A 13,357-nucleotide genomic window follows, 5' to 3' on the forward strand; every position below is an offset into this window, starting at 1 on the left:
CGCCTTGTACTAATGTTAGAGAGAATTGTTATAAAATGATGTATAGGTGGTATATGACCCTGAAAAAATTGCAAATATGAACCAGAATATGTCAAACAAATGTTGGAAATGTAAGAGTCACGAAGGCTCATTTTACCATATGTGGTGGACTTGTGAGAAAGCTGTAGACTATTGGACAAAAGTCCACAAAGAAATGCAAAAAATACTGAAATGCTCTTTCAAAAAGACACCAGAAATTCTGCTTTTGGGATTAAAAATGGAAGAAATCAATACAACCAAAAAGACCTTATTCTGGTACTTAATTACAACTGTGAGAATGATTTATGCTCAATTTTGGAAAACAGAGAAAGTACCAGAAATTGAAGACTGGATACAAAAAGTTCTGTTCATGGCAGAAAAGGATAAAATTACGAAAAAGTTGAATAACAAAGAAGACGACGTGTTTTTTGAAGAATGGAGAGACTTTAAAATATATCTGGAAAAGAACTGGGATGTGAAACAAAATTTAATATGTTTAGAGCAATATTAAGCCAAATGATGTTAGCTTAAGATTTTAATCATAAGAAAATGATATGATATAACTGATGATGTAAAGTAATGTGGAGTAGGGGGGGAAGCATTGCGGGAAGCCACTGGAGGGAGGGGAGGAAATGGGAATGGGGTAGACAATGGTAAGGATGAAATGGTTTATTTCTATGTGTTGAATTCCTAAGAAAAATAAAAATTTGTTTACCAAAAAAAAAAGAGTGGTCTGGCCTGTTTTGACAATGTTTCCTCAGTTCCTGATAATCAGGAAATCTCCCATTAAATTCATTCTGAGTATAAAGTGCCATAGTTAACAGTATTGTGCACTACAGGTTAGCATAAAGAAAGTTGCCCTTTCAGTATGTTTTGCCTTAAACTTTAATTCTGTGAACATCTGAGGCCTGGAGCTCCAGTTCATCTGATATCTTATCTGAATACTCTCTTATTCTGTTGTGGAAAAGAAAATGTTTTCTTATTGTTCATTCTGTTCCTTCTCTAGAAAAGAATGATTCTGTGCTGTGAAGCAAGTGTCAAACCCTGCTATGTTGCGCTTGCTTGGGTTGCCATAATTCTTGGGGGGAGTGCATTCCTGAAGGTGGGGGGAGTGAGTGAGGGAGTGCTTGAGACCTTTGCTTTTAGAAGATGTAACTTTTCCACATGTCATCCTCCTTCCCCTCCCCTTTCACTTTCCCAGGGGAAGGTAGCCTTGTACCATCTTGGACTCTAGATTACCAGGACCCTAGATTACCAGGCATGGCAATGTTAGGCGGAGTGTGTGTGTGTGACGTCTGCTTGGGGGATGGATGGGACCCGCTTGAATTTCCTATAATAAGATTGTACCCGCCAAAAGTCCTTAGTTCTAACACGGTGACTTTCTGGATCTTGCATATGCTCTAAGAAACTTATCACCGCCAAAGCGAGAGTCATGAGTGTAACTGGCCCGGGGTCTGACATGTCTATGTTACAAAATAGATTCTGATGACTATTTAACTTGTAGCTTCTCTCAAGGAGTCAAAGATTGGTGAGGGTGCTGCTAAGAATCTTATTAGAAATCCTGATTCCCTGTCCCATAACAGAGCTGTAATTCACAGGATGCCCTGGGGAAGAGTTGGCAACCAGAACCACAACTGATCTCTAGATGACAGTTCCACTAGAGAAAATGGTTGCAGTCATTTTCTCCAGGGGAACTGATCTCTAAATCCTGGAGCTCAGTTGTAATTCTAGAAGATCTCCAGGGCCCACCGGGTGACTAAGAACCTTAACTGTGATGCAGTGGTGAGATTTAACTGGGATTTGTTGTACTAAGGTTTAGAATCCTGGTTTGTGGAGCCTGACGTCTCATGTCATAGGGTACTGGAGTTTGTTTCGAGGCCTTTCCAACTTAGGAGGTTTCACTGAGTTTTGTGCTTGTGGGGATGAGGACTTTGGGGAGGCAGAATTGGGGGAAAGTGCTTTCCTATCCATTGCAGCAAATCTAAAGTGAGACTAAAAGGACTCATTTCAGTTGTTCCACAATTCATCTGAGAAACTCAAGAGGGATCCAAGCTCCATGTTAGGCTAGGATTGCCATCCTTCTGGTGGGCCCTGGGTTTTTTCCCTGGAATTACAACTGGTCCCCAGGCTACAGAGATCAGCTCTCTCAAAGGAAATGGCAGATTTGCAGTGTGGACTCTACGGACTCACATCCTCTCTGAGTTCCCTCCCCTAACTCTGCCTTCCCAGGGTCTACCCCCAAATCTCCAGGAATTTTCCAAGCCAGAGTTGGCAACCCTGATTAGGACATAGATGTAGTTCCTTGATACATTCCAAGTTGGCCTGAGTTTTGTAATAGGTTTGCCAGCAAAAGCCAGATGACATTCCTGGCAAAAAAAAGACTGTCATTCTCAGGGTGACCCTCTAGGACAGGGGTGTCAAACATGCGGCACGGGGGCCAGATGAGGACCCCAGAGGGCTTCTATCAGGCCCGCAGTGTCTTCTGCTTCTTCTTCCAGTTCTGCTGCTGCTGCAATCATTGTAGGTTTGCAGCTTACAGATACACACTTGAACAGCATACTCAAGATTGCAACAGCGCAGACATTTTGATGCAGTAATTCAGAGCAAGAGGTGTCAGTTATCAGACCTTGTTAAATAAACAAAATATTGCAAGAGTGCTAATGCTTTTATTGAAAGTTAAAAAAAAACCTTTGTGTTTGTGTCCCTTATAAAGTTTATATCTCCGCTACCTGGCATTACATTTTATGACACACATGGCCCGGCCCAACAAGGTCTCATTTATGTCAGATACAGCCCTGTAGGATTTGTCCAACTGGGCAAATCCTAGAATGTTGCCCCAGTGTAATGACATCATTTCCATTCTTTTTTTTGCTAGAAGTGATGTTGCATGCCAGTATAATGCTCACATGCCACCCCCTTTCTCCTATACCCCTCCCTGCTAGCCTGTGAAGTGCCAGTGGGGAAGAGAGATAATCGTCAGTAGGTCTCCCCCTGTATCTTGCAAAAAGCTTCTTTTGATGATATTTACTATTTAACTATACAAGCATCTGTGGCACTAGTCTTACTGTGTCACAGGTGGAACATTCCTTCCTTCACTAGTCGGCAGGAGCAGAAACTGCCCTGTAACAAGGTGAGCTTGGTGCCCCCTGTGGTACCAGCCGAGGGGCTGCTTGGCTTGGACCCATAACACTGTGATGATGCAGCAGATGGAGTCCTGCCCAAGGTAAGCCTGCACCCATTGTAGGGTTGCCAAATGCCCCCGGGGGGCGGAATTCCCCCCGCTTTCGAGCCCCGATTCCCGCTCCTGCGGAATTGGGGCCCGGGGGAAACCCCACCCCCACGTGTGCGTCACCCGGAAGTGATGTCGCACGCTGGGGGCGGGGCCACGCCATTTGAGGGGAAAACTCTTTGTTTTCCCCTCAAATGGCATGGCCTCGCCCCCAGCGTGTGACGTCACTTCCGGGTGATGCACATGTGATGCGCGCGCTATGCGCGCGCACACAACTATGACACCGGCCAGGAGCCCCCCGCTCCCGGCGAAAAAACATTTGGCAACCCTAACCCATTGGCACCACAAAAAGTAGATCGATCCAGATGTTGAAGGCATGTTTTTAACAGTATGAGACCTCTTGATGGCACCTTGTTTTTGGACATTGTGTGATACAGGGTGTGGGACTGGATGGGCCTTTGGCCTGACCCAACATGGCTTCCCTTATGTTCTTATGATCAGGCAGAGATTTCCTGGGGGAAATATTCTGAGAACGACAGATTTTGTCTGGCCTGGAAGAAGAAGACCAAAAGCTATGGAACCTTTGTAACCCAGAATTTAAAACAAAAAATGGGTAGCCATGTTCCACAGGAAAATCTAGGAACAAAAACTTGTATGAAGACCAGTCGAAATAACACAATTCAGAGTGCAAAATTTAGAGTTTTTCAGAACTTTTCAGGCTGCTTGTTAAAAAAGAAAAGGTTCAGGGTGGAGATCTCCAATATTTTTTTTTTCTCCTCCCATTTTTCTTAACACCTAGGCAGACGAAGGAAACTCTAAAACTCGTACACTGTGTTGTGTTGTATATGGGTTGCACCTAATAAAAGGTATTGTGTTGTGTTTATTTCAAGATGAAAACTAAAACTAAAGCTTGGTTTAAAAGGTGTGAAGGGACAAATTAAGCCAGTGGGAATTAGCCAACCATTTAGGGATAGAGCGCCCCCTGTCCTGCTTCCTCAACTCTCTGAGGCTTCATCATAACCTCTTTGCACCTACGACAATGCACAAGGTACATCTTCTTAACTCTTTGGCCTGCTAACTTCAAAGCTGCTCCTCAATTCATTCTACTCTACATGGACCGTCAGTAGTTAAGTTAAACTTGAATTGCACTGTTCTTTAATAACCACAAATGGAGGCTTTGCTGTATTCAATCATTATACTGTATGGCGAAGGCATAATAGGAAAGACATCTGAGATGGGTTTTGGCACCTACTCAAAATAGATTGACTTACAGCCTGTTGTGAATGAAATGCATATTGAGAGAGATGGGGCATTTAGGAGATGGGAGGAGGTTTAAAAAAACAACAACTCTAGTTACTGCTTTCCCTAATGACAACTTCTGTCTCTTTATCTAGTTATCAGGGACTTTAGTGATGATAAATATCACAGCACCCCGCCCCCAACCAATAAAAATGGCCAAGTTTTGCATACACCCCCAGAAATCTTCCCAAGAGAACATAGCACACTAGATCCCCACTGAAGTGCGGAGGTAAAGCGGTGCCCTGCAACTGCCTGGGTCAAGAATCAGCTTATGTTTCCTTATGGAGGGCAGAATTACTCTCACTTTAACCTCACAGCATTTATCATAAATGGTTTCCCACCCTATTTTTGGTTCATATCTTCAAGAAGATTGATCTATGGAAAGTAAAGGTGAAAAGTCCCCGTCTCTACTAAAGACTGTTGTGTTCCCTTTCCCTTTTGGGGGGATTTCTTGAGAAGTATCCTGGTCTTTAAAACTACCTTGATCAAAGTGATAGGATAACACAGAGGCAGATTGTCTGATGCAAGACCAAGCTGGGACACTGGATAGCCATACTAGCAGTAGATCTAGAAGGTATGTTCTCCAGGGAAGGACCCCACTCATAGAATAGCCAGCTCAGGGTTAGGAAATACTTGGAAATTTTGGGGGGCGGAGCCTGAGGAGGGTGGAGTTCGGGGAGGGGAGGGATTTCAGTGGTGTATAATGCCATAGAGTCCACCTTCAAAAGTGGCCATTGTCTCCATTATCTCTGTCTAGGGTTGCCAAGTCCATCTTCCACCCCCAGCGGGGGACTTTGGGGACGTTCCTGGAGGGGGCGGGGCATCCCCGATGTGATGATGTCGTGTTGGGGACGTCTGCCCCACCCACCCGAAGCTGGCATTTCCCTGCGAGCCTGATCTCAAGTGGAGATGGGCTTGGGAGGAAACACAGGTCCCACACACTTAAAGGGAGAGAGAGGGATGGCTGTGGGTGTTGGGGGTGGGGCTTCCCCCGCTGGCCATCTGGCTGACGGCAGGTAGAACCCCCCCAAAAAGGGGGACCCCTTGCAAACCGGGGGGTTTGGCAACCCTATCTCTGTCACCTGGAGATCAGTTCCCAGGAGATCTCCAGCTGCCACCTGTAGGTTGGCAACCCAGCCTACTCATCAGTGGCTTAAGCTGCAGATGTTTCGGAATCTGGGTCCTGGAGTGCAGCTGGCAGAAGAGTCCTGCAGTGCAGGCCGTTACTGTATTTTATACCTGGCTTGGCCAGTGCAGAAGCCTTCTGCTGCCCACCCATCATAGAGACTGCTCTTGCTCCCCTCTGTACCCTTAAACTCCTGAAGCAGGGCCTCAGGCTTGGGTCTACAGCATCATGCAGCTTGTTTCAGGCTCAGATAGGGCTGCCAGGTCTCCTGACATGGTGGGCGGTCTCCCACCAGCAGCCCTATACAAATAAAATAAAACGTTGTCATGTGTGCTGCTATGTCACTCCTGGGTAGGGATGCCAGCCTCCAAGTGGGAGGTGGAGTTCCCCCAGAATTATAGCTCATCTCCAGACTACAGAGATCAGTTCCCCTGGAGGAATTAGCAGCCTGGCGGGTGGACTCTATGGCATTGTGTCCCACTGAGGTCCCTGTCCTCCCCAGGCTCCATTCCCAAATCTCCAGGGGTTTCCCAACCAGGATCTGGTACCCTACCCCTCACCCCTGCCAGTGGGAAGGGGGGGGGTTGGCAACTCTACTTCCAGGGAAAACCTGGAAGTGATAGAGGGTAACTCTAGGAACGGGCAGAAACACTATAGATTTACCCGTTTCCCCTGGAAATGATATAGTAATGCAGACAAACATCGAAGCCCACCCATGGCCCTGCACTCAACCCTCCTGAACAGTTACCAGGCAGAGCTTGGCACCCCTGGTCCAGGGCCGTAGCTAAACCCTTCCTTGTGGGGGACCCTGGGGAAAGTGGGGAGGCCGGAGTGCGTGCGCGCGCAAAGCGCGCGCGCGCCACACACACATCACCCGGAAGTGACGTAATGACGCCGGGCACACCCCCACCGTGCCCCGCGTTGGCAAGGCAGTGTGCCTCCAATTTGGGATTAGACAAATGCTCTCTTATGAGGGGGGGAGGGAGGATCACCCAAAAGTGACGTGATGACGCCGGGCACGCCCCCAGCATGCCCCGCGTTGGCAAGGCAGTGCGCCTCCAATTTGGGATTAGACAAATGCTCTCTTACGACAAGGGGGAGGGAGGAGGGGGTAGGGAAGGCTTGCGGGGGGGAGGTCGGCCACTCACTCCAGAAAACCGGAGGGGGGCTTTTTTCTCTGCCGACTTTGGAGCGCGTTGCCTGGCGTGCCAGCGGGTGCCAGGTCCGGCCTTGGGTTCAGGGGAGGGCAGGGGGAACTCGTCCTCTCCCCCCCCACCCTCCGAGGGTCCCACGCAGAAGCGCCCACAACACCTTCTCCCCCCCACACACACGCCTGGCACATCTTTCTGAAAGAGGGAACTGAGCAGAGGGGGAGAGGGCAGTATCTCTGCTGCTTTGGGAAGGGACCAGGAGTTCACATGTACCCCCACCCCCGTTCACAGCCCCCCCGAGCTTTGATATCCCCCACGGACAATGGCTGGGGCGCTTGATGGTCCTTTGCCCCCCTTTTGTTCCGCCCAGAAGTGCCCGTGTCGCTGACTTTTGTAGGCCGTTGAAGGATCTTGTAAACCTCCACTTTTCTTTCTCTCCCCCCTTCTCCCTCCCTCCCTTTCTTTCTGTCTTTCTTTCTTCTCCTCCCTCCCTCCCTCCCTCCCTAACCCTCTTTGATTAGAGGTCCCCTCGACGGAGAGGGGGGTGCATGCTTGAAAATGTAATTTCGTCGGGGGGCGGCCCCCCCGGCGGTAGCATCCCTATGAACATTTAGGTCGCTTTCGGCTCCGGCTTCAATTAGGAGGAGTTGATTTAGAGAGATCAACAAAAGGGGCACCCCCGAAGCCTGAGGAGAGCTCCTAAGAAGATCTCGCGGATCCTTTGGAGTGGCGATTAAAGAAACAGTGCGCGCCTGCCCCCCCTACCTCCTGCTCTGTTCCGGTTTCATTGGGACTCCAAAGGAGAGGAGGGTCTCACCAAAGGCGGGGGGGAGGGACCCTCCCTTCGATGCTGCGCAGCCACCGGCCCTCTCCACCCACACTGCAGGGCGCCTTCCTTGGAAGTCAAAACAAAATAAAGCGAGGCAGGCGAGTGAGCGCGGCAGACGCAGCTCGGAGCCTGATGCGCTCCTTCTTTCCCCTTCCCTTCCGCGAGGCTTCGTGCCTTTCTCCATCGCGGAAGGTGAGCCCCCCCATGCAGCACGCCGCCACCGACTCGCCATGAGTCCCGACGAGAAGTCGCCGCCGCCGAGCAGCTCCCGAAGCAGCCGGACACCCCAGCAGCCTGCAGGATGCCGCCATCGGCAGCGGGGGGGGAGCAGAGGATCAGGAGGGAGGGGGCCCACAAAACCAGCAGGGGGGCCCAGCCCCGTGGGCCCCACACAGGCTACGGGCCTGCGGCCTGGTCTCAGACTTTGCAATTCATGGGTCAAGGCCTAGAGTTTCTGACACCAGACCTAAAAACACTCCCCCCCATTCAGTTCAGTTTATACACACAAATACTTTCCTTGAAAATTGGCAGGCCTGATTCAGATACAGGCAGGTACTTAAGAAGCCCTAGGTGTCTAATTAGCTTTCCTCTATCACATCGTTAGTTTCCTAGCAAGAAATATACCTCAACAACAGTTTTTGTTTATAGGATGCACTAGCAAGTTGCAAGGAGCCAAACTGTTCAGCATTACTTACTGGAGAAAAGGCACTGAATTAACAGGGTTGCCAACCTCCAGGTAATACCTGGAGATCTCCTACTATTACAGTTGCTCTCCAGACTACCAAGACTAGTTCTCCTGGAGAAAATAGCTGCTTTGGACAGTAGGCTCTAGGGCAGGGGTGTCAAACTCATTTGTTATGAGGGTCAGATCTGACATAAACCAGACCTTGTTGGGCCGGGCCATGTATGTCATAAAATGTAATGCCAAGTAGCGGAGATATAAACTTTATAATGGACACAAACACAAAGATTTTTTTTAACTTAAAATAAAAACATGCTTAAAACATTAGCTCTGTAAGCTGCAAACCTACTTTTGATTTATTGACATTCACCACAGGAATCTCATGCTCAAGAGTTCTGAGTCCAGGACCCAGGTTAGAACATGAAATGGCTGAGTGATTAAGAGAGTCTGGTGAAGCAAGCTATGGTGCAGCAGCAGCAGCAGAACTGGAAGCAGGAGATGGCCAGTTCCACTGCGGGCCTGATGGAAGCCGTCTGGGGGCCTGATTTGGCCCCCGGGCTACATGTTTCACACCCCTGCTCTAGGGCCTTATACCCTGCTGAGGTCAATCCTTTTCCTAAGCCCCACCCTCCCCAGGCTCCACCCACCAAGTCTCCAGGTCTTTCCAATCCAGAGCTGGCAACCCTACATTAAGCCAGTCCTTTCAGGTATCTGAGGCCACATACTTGCCCTCCTCCAAAATATTTTAAATACAGACGAAAAGTAAATCAAGTGAGTCTATGCAAAAGTTGCAAAAGTTCATAGAAAGCAAACACAAAACATCTTAGCACATATTTTCTCATTCTAGGACATAATAAACAATATACCTGACATGTCATAAATCTATCAACTGCTAGTAAATTACTCCTTTTCACTCTCTGATGTGTTAATACATCATCCCCTCCAAAATATTTTGAGAAAAAAATACTCTCATAAATTTCAAGGCTTCTTTTCCACCTAGAAAAATGGATATTGAGTACAAAACTGAAAACGCTAAAGTCTGCAGTAGTATTTCCACCTTGCAGCATATTAACTGTGGACCTCAAAGAAGCAGAAGCCTTTAAACAAGAAACATATCCTTGAAAATATCTCATATATGTCTACAGGCATAATCATTCTGTAATGCTGTAGATTATCTTATCTAACATGCTGATTCTATACATTTTAACTAAAACCTTGTAAAAAGAATTTCACTCCTTCCCAAAGAGGAACTATATCAGTGATCCACAAAACGGCTTCCCCCCCTCAGTTTCTTCACATTTTTATTCTTTCCCCCGGTAAATTTTCCTTTGCAGACTCATTTATTATCTGAACACTTCTTTGTTTTGCATCTTTCCAGTTATCTTTTTTTGTGATGTTGTTAACACCTTTGAGCAAGAATGACAGAAATGACAGAAACACATTTTGAATTCCTCATATTTTATCATGTTCAAGCATTTTGCACAATCTCCTGGGAAACTGTCAATGAATTAGGAATCTGTTGGGGATGTTTCTTTGGAGGTGAACAGGTGCAAAGGAGGATAGAGTAGGATTGTGCAGAAGAAAGAATTTGGAAAGGGAACTCCAAGGGTGAAAGACTCCCCCGAAATCCCCACTTTGACACAACAGCTCTGCAGCCCTTTCTTGAACCTTCCATCCATATTTCTTTTGACCGTTTTAAATGTTACTTTTGTTTAAATATGACAAATGTGTTTAAATGTGACAAATTTGTTTAAATGTGACAAAAAGTGAGCCAGTTTGTGTAGTGGTTAAGTGCATGGACGCTATCTGGGAGAAACGGGTTTGATTCCCCACTCCTCCACTTGCACCTGCTGGGTGACCTTGGACAAGCCATAGTTCTGTCAGAGCTGTTCTTGAAAAAGAGCAGTTTCTGTCAGAGCTCTCTCAGCCCCACCTACCTCACAGGGTGTCTGTTGTGGGGAGGGGGAGGGGTTTGTTAGCCGCTCTGAGACTCCTTTGGGTGGTGAAGGGCAGGGCATAAATCCAATCTCTTCATAGATTCATAAAATCATAGAGTTGTAAGGGGCCATACAGACCATCTAGTCCACTCCCTGCCCAGTGCAGGACCAGCCTAAAGTATTCATTTAGCCTCTTCCTGAAAGCTGTCAGTGAAGGGGAACTAACCACCTCTCAAGGCAGCTGATTCCACCTTTGAACCACTCTGACCGTGAAAAAGTTTTTCCTAATATTCAGCGGATAACTTTCTGCATGTAATTTAGAACTATTGCTTCGGGTTCTATTCTCTGTTGCCAACTGGCAGCTGATTCCGCTGTTGCACAACTCTTGCTGTAAAAAAGTTTTTCCGAATATCCAGCCAGTACCTTCCTGCCCTTAATTCAAACCCATGATTACGAGTCCTGTCCTCTGCTGCCAACAGGAACAGCTCCCTGCCCTCCTCTAAGAGACAGCCCTTTGGTATACTTAAGGAGAACAAATGTCCACCCTCAACTTCCTCTTCACCGGACTAAACATTCCCAAGTCCCTCAGCCTTTCCTTACAGGGCTTGGTCTCCAGGCCCCTGATCATCCTCATCACTCTCCTCTGCACCCGCTCCATTCTGTCCACATCCTTTTTGAAGTGAGGCCTCCAGAACTGCACACAGTTCTCATGGTGTGGCCTGACCAAGGCAGTACACAGAGGGGCTATGACCTCCTGCGATTTTGATGCTATGGCCCTTTCAATACAACCCAAGACTGAATTTGCCATTTTTGCCACTACATCACACTGAGTGCTCATATTTAGTTTACAGTCCACTCTTACCTCAAGATCTCTTTTGCATACACTACTCCCCAGAAATGTATCCCTCATCCAGTATTTGTGCTTGACTTTTTGTGGCCCAGATGCAGTACTGTGCATTTATCTTTGTTGAATTGCATCCTGTTTGCAACTGCCCACTTCTCCAGAGTATTCAAGTCTTGTTGAATTTTAACTCTATCTTCTTGGGTGTCTGCTACTCCTCCCAATTTGGTATCATCAGCAAATTTAATGAGTAGCCCTTCTACCCCTTCATCTAGATCATTGATAAAAATATTGAAAAGTACTGGGCCAAAAACTGAGCCCTGCAGCACCCCACTGGACACCTCTCTCCAATCTGATGAAACGCCACTGACCACCACTCTTTGGGTGCGGTCCTTTAACCAGTTCCCTATCCACCCAACTGTCCTATAGTCCAGCCCACAGTCTTCCAGTTTGCCCATCAGAAGGTCATGGTGAACCTTATCAAAAGCTTTACTGAAATCCAGGTAAATCACATCAACAGAGTTTCCATGATCCAGTAAGCTTGTCACACGATCAAAGAAGGAAACCAGGTTGGTCTGAGAAGATCTGTTGGGGGCAAAACCATGCTGACTTCCCCAGATCACTAAGTGGTCCTTCAGATGCTTACAGATTGATGCCTTTAAAATCTGCTCTAAGATCTTCCCAACAACAGAAGTCAGACTGACCGGCCTGTAGTTCTCTTCTTCTTTTTGTGTAACTTTTGGAACCTGGAGTAGAAACAGGCACTTTCACCCACACATTTCAATCCACTTTCAGTGCACTTTAGTGATCCTTTGCAAGTGGATTTTGATTTTTCACACAGAAAAATCCAGTTGCAAAGTGCATTGCAAATACATTATTCTGTATTGATGTATAACCAAGGGGCTAGTAAACCGAAATAAACTTGAATTTGAACTTAATTATTTCACATATGTGAAAGCATAGAAATTACAAATGATGGCAAACTTTGCTAGCAGAGAAAAGTCGAGGTGAAGCATCTCTGCTGTTTTGTTTTCCATGTAGCTGCAGGAAAAGTTAATGAAGCCCAGCAGAGGATGTTCATCAGTCAGTTCCTGAAAACACTTTTTAATTATCAATGGCTTTGTTTTCAGCAGAAATTAATCTGTAAATTGAATCCAGTGGGACGAGGAAGGGAACGGCACTGGATGCCTCTAGAGAAGGCTTAGCAGCAGATATGACATTGCAAGAAACATGCTTGAAATCCCACAGGAGAGTGGGGGTGGGATTTGGAAGAGAAAAGCCGCCAGTGGGGAAAGGATGGATGTCCTCACAGCTGCACTTCACCCCGACCCTTTTTTTTGCTTTAAAGAAAAATGGTACTGAGAATTGTTACGTGTATTTGTGTGGAATTTGTAATTTCCCTTCTGGAGTGCAAATGGGGAGGGGGTGTTCACCTTGGAACATAAGAACATAAGAGAAGCCAATGTTGGATCAGGCCAATGGTCCATCCAGTCCAACACTCAGTCACACAGCGGCCAAAAATACCAGGTGCCATCAGGAGGTCCAGGAGTGGGGCCAGGACACTAGAAGCCCTCCTACTGTTGACCCCCCCTCCAAGCATCAAGAAGACAGTGCATCACCTGCCCCAGCACATGAGTTCCTATCTATACCCTGTGGCTAATAACCACTGATGGACCTCTGCTCCAAATGTTTATCCAGTTCCCTCTTGAAGTCGTCCATGCTTGTAGCTGCCACCACCTCCTGTGGCAGTGAATTCCATGTGTTAATCACTCAAGTCAAATACCTTTTATTGGCATACAATATTAAAAAATAAACATTTCCCAGTATTAATACAATCCAGTAGAGATTATAAAATAGATAATCGTGGTAAACCACTCCAAGGATATGTCAGGCCTATAACATACCTCAAGTTGTCACAAGATAGATTTGACCATACATAAGATAGCTGAGTCGTACAATAAATTGAAATCTAAACTTTTAAACTTAAGTTGTTTTTTTTTAAAAAAATTATAAATTAAGAATCATTAATATGCTCAGAATCATTCTTCTGTTTTATAAAACCATGAAGAAATTTAGCGGTCAGTTCAGTGATTTCCGGGTCTCGTGAAGCAAGGAGATAATGTACCTTGTTTCTATCCGGTTGGCCTACTACCAACCTAAGGGGGGCTTCTATAAATTCCACTCGAATGTCATTTAACAATTTACAGTGAAAGAGTACGTGCTCAACCGTTTCTATTTCTGTTCT

The 13,357-nt window shown here is 46.6% G+C and overlaps 1 protein-coding gene across 1 annotated transcript in view; it reads left to right on the forward strand.

The window, feature by feature from the left end:
- The window catches only part of LOC107114506 (anoctamin-2-like), a 278,223-nt gene that overhangs the window by 6,025 nt on the left and 258,841 nt on the right, over window positions 1–13,357 (forward strand).

The sequence above is a fragment of the Gekko japonicus genome, unplaced genomic scaffold, assembly GCF_001447785.1.
Source record: "Gekko japonicus isolate JY-2015 unplaced genomic scaffold, Gekko_japonicus_V1.1 scaffold159, whole genome shotgun sequence".
NCBI classification, from domain to species: Eukaryota; Metazoa; Chordata; class Lepidosauria; order Squamata; family Gekkonidae; genus Gekko; species Gekko japonicus.